Here is an 8,961-nt window from a genome sequence, read left to right as displayed (position 1 = left end):
TTAGCAGGGAGGTACCAAAGTAATCCAGGAATGGATCACTGGACAGCGGTCAAAAACATCCTGAAATACCTGAAAAGGACTAAGGATATGTTTCTCGTATATGGAAGTGACAAAGAGCTCATCGTAAAAGGTTACGTTGATGCAAGCTTTGACACTGATCCGGATGATTCTAAATCGCAAACCGGATACGTGTTTACATTAAACGGTGGAGCTGTCAGTTGGTGCAGTTCTAAACAAAGCATCGTAGCGGGATCTACATGTGAAGCGGAATACATAGCTGCTTCGGAAGCAGCAAATGAAGGAGTCTGGATGAAGGAGTTCATATCCGATCTAGGTGTCATACCTAGTGCATCGGGTCCAATGAAAATCTTTTGTGACAATACTGGTGCAATTGCCTTGGCAAAGGAATCCAGATTTCACAAAAGGACCAAACACATCAAGAGACGCTTCAACTCCATCCGGGATCTAGTCCAGGTGGGAGACATAGAGATTTGCAAGATACATACGGATCTGAATGTTGCAGACCCGTTGACTAAGCCTCTTCCACGAGCAAAACATGATCAGCACCAAAGCTCCATGGGTGTTAGATTCATTACAGTGTAATCTAGATTATTGACTCTAGTGCAAGTGGGAGACTGAAGGAAATATGCCCTAGAGGCAATAATAAAGTTATTATTTATTTCCTGATAATCATGATAAATGTTTATTATTCATGCTAGAATTGTATTTACCGGAAACATAATACATGTGTGAATACATAGACAAACAGAGTGTCACTAGTATGCCTCTACTTGACTAGCTCGTTAATCAAAGATGGTTATGTTTCCTAACCATGAACAATGAGTTGTTATTTGATTAACGAGGTCACATCATTAGTAGAATGATCTGATTGACATGACCCATTCCATTAGCTTAGCACCCGATCGTTTAGTATGTTGCTATTGCTTTCTTCATGACTTATACATGTTCCTATGACTATGAGATTATGCAACTCCCATTTACCGGAGGAACACTTTGGGTACTACCAAACGTCACAACGTAACTGGGTGATTATAAAGGAGTACTACAGGTGTCTCCAATGGTCGATGTTGGGTTGGCGTATTTCGAGATTAGGATTTGTCACTCCGATTGTCGGAGAGGTATCTCTGGGCCCTCTCGGTAATACACATCACATAAGCCTTGCAAGCATTACAACTAATATGTTAGTTGTGAGATGATGTATTACGGAACGAGTAAAGAGACTTGCCGGTAACGAGATTGAACTAGGTATTGGATACCGACGATCGAATCTCGGGCAAGTAACATACCGATGACAAAGGAACAACGTATGTTGTTATGCGGTCTGACCGATAAAGATCTTCGTAGAATATGTAGGAGCCAATATGGGCATCCAGGTCCCGCTATTGGTTATTGACCAGAGACGTGTCTCGGTCATGTCTACATTGTTCTCGAACCCGTAGGGTCCGCACGCTTAAGGTTACGATGACAGTTATATTATGAGTTTATGCATTTTGATGTACCGAAGGTTGTTCGGAGTCCCGGATGTGATCACGGACATAACGAGGAGTCTCGAAATGGTCGAGACATAAAGATTGATATATTGGAAGTCTATGTTTGGACATCGGAAGTGTTCCGGGTGAAATCGGGATTTTACCGGGTTACCGGGAGGTTACCGGAACCCCCCGGGAGCCATATGGGCCATCATGGGCCTTAGTGGAAAGGAGAAAGGGGCAGCCCAAGGGGGCTGCGCGCCTCCCCCCTTCCCCTAGTCCTATTAGGACTAGGAGAGGTGGCCGGCCACCCCTCTCCCTCTTTCCCCCTTGGGAATCCTAGTTGGAATAGGATTGGGGGGGGGGAGTCCTACTCCCGGTAGGAGTAGGACTCCTCCTGCGCCTCTCCCTCTTGGCCGGCGCACCCTCCCCCCTTGGCTCCTTTATATACGGAGGCAGGGGCACCTCTAAACACACAAGTTGACACAAGTTGATCCACGTGATCGATTCCTTAGCCGTGTGCGGTGCCCCCTGCCACCATATTCCTCGATAATACTGTAGTGGAGTTTAGGCGAAGCCCTGCTGCTGTAGTTCATCAAGATCGTCACCACGCCGTCGTGCTGACGAAACTCTTCCCTGACACTTTGCTGGATCGGAGTCCAGGGATCGTCATCGAGCTGAACGTGTGCTCGAACTCGGAGGTGCCGTAGTTTCGGTGCTTGATCGGTTGGATCGTGAAGACGTACGACTACTTCCTCTACGTCGTGTCATCGCTTCCGCAGTCGGTCTCCGTTGGGTACGTAGACAACACTCTCCTCTCGTTGCTATGCATCACATGATCCTGTGTGCGCGTAGGAAATTTTTTGAAATTACTACGAAACCCAACACCAAGCTTGTATGGGCGCTTGCAAACGGGTTCTGTACCGGGCTCAAGATCAATAGCGAACTCGACTGGCCGATGAGGAGGCATACCCGGATGCTCTTCTAGAAAGACATCTTGATACTCACAAACAACTCGGTCTGAGAAATAGCGTCTAACTCTCCCTTCTCATTGAGAAAGAACAACCAAATGGTTTCATCACGAACGGCATAGATGATCACATCCTCAGAAGGGTGCGTCAATTTAATCTCCCTGGCAGCACAATCAAGGGAAGCCTTTTGCTGAGAAAGCCAATCCATGCCAAGAATGAGATCAATATTAGAGTCGCCAAGAACCATTGGAGAAGCCAGAAATTTATAATTGCCCATCTTGATGCCAACATCCGGAACCATCATTTTGGTATGCATGAACAAACCGGGAGAGGAAACCGATATCGGCCTAGGAAGATCAACAGTATGCAAATTGTGCATGGATGCAAAAGGCCTTGATATGAATGAAATAGATGCACCAGTATCGAATAAAACTTTTATAGGAATATCATTAACTGGGAGATTACCCATGATCACTTCTGAAGAATCCTCTGCTTGAGCTGAATTCATCATGTTCACCCTTGGAGACTTGGGATTCTGCTTGACAACTGCATTGCTTGCTAACCGGATAGGAGGAGGAGGCGGAAGGCGCCTTTGGTTGACGCACTTTTTAGAATAGTGACCCTTCATACCACACTTGTGACAAGTGACCTCTGAAAGCGGATGGAAAGGTGTAGGAGGACCACCTGTCCTCGGAGCCTGAGTTTGAGACTTGTTCTGATAGCCTAGGTTGGGTGGGTGGGAAGATCCACGACCACTTGAGTTCTTCTACTGGTAGGGCTGACGAAGCGGAGGAGGTGGAGGAAGCCAGAACTTCTATTGCTTAGCTGCCACTTTTGAGGAAGAAGAAGACTGGACTGCATCCCTGATTCTCTTCTTTGAAGCCTCACATTGAGCTGAGCAGCTTCTTGCTTGAGGGCCATGTTGTAGAACTGATCGAACTGAGTAGGCTCAACAAGAATGAGAGCTAACTGCAGATCCTCTCTTAGGCCACCCTTGATGTGATAGATCATGCTCTTTTCATCAGGAACGTCTTGCCTTGCGAAGCGAGCAAGCTTCTAAAACTAGATGTTGTATTGATACACGGATATGCTTCCTTGCATGAGATTGTGGAATTCCTCACGCTTGCTCTCGACAACACTTGTTGGAATGTGATGAGCTCGAAAGTCCCAGCAGAAGTTAGTCCAGGTAATCTCTTGACCCCCTCTGGAATCTTTGTACCGCTGATACCAATCAGCTGCTTGGTCCTTGAGCTGAAAAGAAGCAAACTTGACGTAGTCCTCAGGCCTGACATTGCTGCATTCAAAATGCTTGTTGATGTCCATGAGCCAATCATCGGCGTCCATGGCCTCGGCACAATCGCTGAAAGACTTTGGTTGATTTGCAAGAAACTGGTTGAGGGTAGCAAACTGAGGATGGTTGTTGAATTGCCCTTGACCTTGATTTCCTTGGTTGCCTTGGCCTTGGTTGCACTCTTGCAAGAGTTGCAAAAGCATCTGAGTATTGGCGTTGGTGGCCGCCATCACAGCTTGCCATGCCTTCAAAGGCGGAGGAGGTGGTGGAGGTGGAGGGTTCTACTGTTCCCCATCGTTGCGGTCCGGATTCAGACACGTTGGAGGAGGCATCCTGAAGAGGGTGACATCTGTTAGAACCATTATAGACATATAGACAAGCTGAATCAACGAATAGAAATTGCAACATACAGTCTTCACGATAAACATTCGAACAGAGATTGAACGAATGCATTGCAAAGTTAACATTACACGACCATTAAGGGTGAGAAGCCACTTAGAGAAAGGTTGATGAATGAAACAACAAGGTACGACTGGAACAAATAAATGGTAAGGATCACCCAATCCCATACCAATTATCTGCCAGAAGAATAACTAAGAGCTACCTGAATTCCCACCTATTAACTCCCGAAACTTTTTGGTTATGCAATCTGGTGTTGGGGATACAGGGAGGCACAATATATATCAGACAACTAACAAGCCCTACGCTCCAACTGTATCCATCCGTCAACACATAACCAAGAAAACTTTGAAAATCGTGTACCTCAACCTTCGAAAAGCATCCGTTATACTAGCTGTGGCTATACTCCCAAACTCCCTCCCCAATACTGGGTGGCATCGAGGTTATCTCACCACTAACTGCATAAAAGAGATTTTCGATGTCGGCGAGCTCAGGTATTCCAGAACTGCAACAATAAAATTGTGACGACAACACCTTGGAGCTCAACTCCCCAGGACACTGCCACAACCCCAAAATGTTAGGAGGCACTAAGAACAATGTTCTCGTCACAAGAATATCGGAATGATCCCAAGATACCCGCGTGATCCTAAAAAAATTTAGTGAAAATGAGGAGAGGAAAGTCAAAAAGTCTACGTCAGGAGTCCTTAACAGAGCGACGAAGGGGGCTGAGGAGTAAAAAGAATCCTACTCTCCGATATATATAATCCTAAGACTCAAAACAGTTTTGTTCTAGACTCAACAACATCAGCGATTCGATCAAGCAGGGGGCTCCTAAGTCGGGATGGCTCTGATTACCAACTTGTAACGCCCAAGATGCGGCTATATCTCCCACATGTCGGGGCACGAATTAGAGGCATAGCCGCATTTTGGTATGGTCACAAGAAGGGTCATCTTCACACAATCCCATGTAAATGAACAAGATGTAAATAGTTGGCTTACAATCACCACATCACACAATGATCAAATTATACATACATCAATCAGAGTACACACAAGGTCCGACCATGGACGACCCAAATGAAAAGAAGACAACCCCAAATGCTAAGTCCCGATCGCGTCCCTACCGGGCACCACTACTAATCATCCGGAAAGGAAACATAGTAACGGCCAAGGTCTTCGTCGAACTCCCACTTGAGCTCAGTGGCATCACCTGCATTGGTATCATCAGCACCTGCAACTGTTTTTGTAATATCTGTGAGTTACAAGGACTCAGCAATCTCAAAACCCGCGAGATCAAGACTATTTAAGCTTAAAGGTAGGATGTGGTTATAAGGTGGAGTTGCAGCAAGCACTAAGCAAATATGGTGGCTAACATACAAGTACAAGAGTAAGATGAGAAGCTGCGTAACACACGTAGAGCTACAAGTGATCAAGAAGTGATCATGAACTACTTACGTTCATACATAACCCAACCATGTTCACTTCCCAAACCCTGTCGAAAAGACACCATCACGGTTACACACGCGGTTGGTGTATTTTAATTAAGTCAAGTGTCAAGTTCTCTACAATCGGATATTAACAAATTCTCATCTGCCACATAACCGTGGACACGGCTCTCGAAAGTTTATACCCTACAGGGTGTCCCAACTTAGCCCATCACAAGCTCTCATGATCAACGAAGGATATTCCTTCTCCCTGAACAACCCGATCAGACTCGGAATCCCGGTTACAAGACATTAATTTCGACAATGGTAAAACAAGACCAGCAAGACCGCCCGATGTGCCGACAAATCCCGATATGAGTCACACGTATCTCGTTCTCAGGGCACACCGGATGGGCAAGACGTCGGGTTGGCTGAGACCCTGGTTGCCCAGGGGGCGTCGGACATCGCCCAGGTTGGACCAGCACTCAGAGGAACACTAGCCCGGGTTGTTGATTAAGAATCCTCGGGTTAATTAATCCCTATGCATATTTTAGTTGTTATTACGCAAATGGTAAAACCAAGGTTGGGCCTTGCTGGAGGAGTTTTATTCAAAGCAAACTATCAAGGGGGTCCCATAACCCCAACCACGTAAGGAACGCAAAATCAAGGAACATAACACCGGTATGATGGAAACTAGGGCAGCAAGAGTGGAACAAAACACCGAGCAAAAGGCCAAGCCTTCCACCCTTTGCCAAGTATATAGATGCATTAATTAAATAAGAGATATTGTGATATCCCAACATGTCCATGTTCCAACATGGAACAACCTACACTGCACCTGCAACTAGCAACGCTATAAGAGGGGCTGAGCAAAAGCGGTAACATAGCCAAACAACAGTTTGCTAGGAAGGTGGGTTAGAGGCTTGACAAACAAGTGGTAGGTAGCGTGACATAGAGATAGAGCGAACAACTAGCAAGCAAAGATAGAAGTGATATTGGGGGTAATGATCATCTTGCCTGCAAAGTTCTCAGGGTTGTCGAAAGCTTGCTCCTCATAAACATACTCGACATGATCCTCGTTCACGAACTCGTCTCCCAGCTCTATCCAAAGCAAGAACAGAAGCAACGGAACAACAATCAATCATGGTGTAATGCACAAGCAACATGATGCAAGACATGGCATGGAATGCAAGGTATGATGTGCAATGCATAAGGGTACTCCGGAAGGGAAAATATGATAATGGCATTAACTTGGCTAAACAAGCATGCCATTGGATAGGTTGAGAGATTTCGGTTGAAATCGATATGAAGATCACCGGAAACGGATGCACAATTTGCAAATGACGAGCAAAACAAGAACAACGCAAAACTACGTTTAACAGCATCATAGCACTTAAGATGCATCATGAAAATATGCTACAACACTCCAACATAACAAGAAAACACATGACAGAGAAGTACATGTGAAGCTCTACAAATCATGAACACTGAGCTACTACTAGAACTCACTAGAACAAGTCTAAAATAGCATGGCAAACATGCAAATGAGAATAGTTTATAGACTTAGCAGCTTTTCACTGATCTTGACAGAAACAGTATCAGGTAGCAATGTTTAGAGCTAGTAAACTACATGCTACAGGAACATATCATGGCAAACTTAAGCATGGCATGCTAGTACTAAAGGCAATGAACAAAACTCCCTTACTGAACTTGAGCCAAAGATGCACAGAAAAGATGGTAGCATCAATGCAAACATGGCAAGTGATATGAACGGATTCGGACAGTAGAAAACATGGCATCGCAGAAACAGATTCATGATAGCAATTTTGCAAGCTCGTGCAACTCACCACAAAGCATTTCATGGTATAACAAAGCAACTAACAGTAAGAAGACACATTTATGAAGCTAAAAATGGCAAGATCATGGTCATAGGGTGCATGGATCACTAGCAAAACACATGGCAAAAATGCACTTCCTGTTAACAGACTGACAACAATAATATTTAGCAAAAGGAAAGCATGGTAATGACAAGCTACAGTACCACATAATTACAAACAAAGGCATGAATAGATAGAGCATAACCATATCTTCAAAACATCCTTACTTAACTTCATCAAAATATGCAAGGATTTACTTGTGGCGACAAGTCAACATAGCAACCTAATGTGACAGGAAAAGACTTGGCAGAAAAACTAAGTGGTTGAAATTAAGGATGGCAATGGGTAGGGTATGGGGCGGGTAGAGCAATACCATACCCATACCCGTGTAGTCAATGGGTACAAAATTCTACCCATACCCGTACCCGTGGGTATGATACTTTACCCGTACCCTTACCCGACGGGTACCCAAACCCATTGGGTACCCAATAGGTAGATCAATTAGTACACAAGTTATTCACAATTTTACATTCATTTATAGCACATTTGATAAAAAAAACAATTGATCTCAACTAAATAACAAATAGCCGAGTACATGAAAATTATCTCAATTTAAATTGACAATTAGTAAAAACTTAAACATAGGTCCATAGGCTCACAACAGAACTTTAACATAGGTACACTTGTGATTGTGAATCACGGGTAAGATTCACATGTCGGTATTAAATGGGTAGGGTATGGGTATATCCATGGGTAAAAGGCTATACCCGTGCCCTACCCATGAATTAACGGGTAGGGTATAGGTACTAACCGTGGGTATAAAATTGTGCCCATACCCTGCCCATGCGGGTACGGTACCTGCGGGTACCCATACCCATGGGTAAAATTGCCATCCTTAGTTGAAATCAGCAACATCAACTGGCCTACTTGGCATGCTTGTGCTAGTCACCACATGGCACATAAAAATACAATGATTACACCACTGTAAATATGGCATGAAGATGCTCCTAAAACATGTAGACATGATGCTCAAAAGATGAGCACACAAAATGCTATGAAACAGACAAATCAGCAAGTTATGATAATTTCCAACAGATAACATCATTTAGCACTTTTGCAATGAAGATTAGTGCATCAATGTGGACAGTAACATGCATGCAAATGACACCAGCATGTAGAGCATCACGAGACGAACATTTCGGTATATCATGCATGCAAAACGGAGTTACGAGCACGAACTTATGGACGGTCGAACATGTGCACATGAGATGAAATATTTCGGGGACTCAGAGAAATTTTACCCTCACAGATCTAGGGTTTGACTGGGCACGCGAACCGAGGCGCGTCGAACTCACCGAAGACGGGCGGCGCGGAGGTGGCCGACGGGGAAGGAGGACGTCGGGGTCGGCGTGAGGCGCCAGAGACGATGGGGCGGCGGAGGCGCGGGGTCCGGCGGCGAGGTTGGGCGGCGGCGCGGGCAAGGCAGGTGCGGACGGCGGCGAGGCGAGG

Source organism: Triticum aestivum, chromosome 4A (genome assembly GCF_018294505.1).
Source record: "Triticum aestivum cultivar Chinese Spring chromosome 4A, IWGSC CS RefSeq v2.1, whole genome shotgun sequence".
Lineage (NCBI taxonomy): Eukaryota > Viridiplantae > Streptophyta > Magnoliopsida > Poales > Poaceae > Triticum > Triticum aestivum.
The sequence above is the reverse complement of the archived record's forward strand: the minus strand, read 5'-3'. Positions refer to the sequence as shown.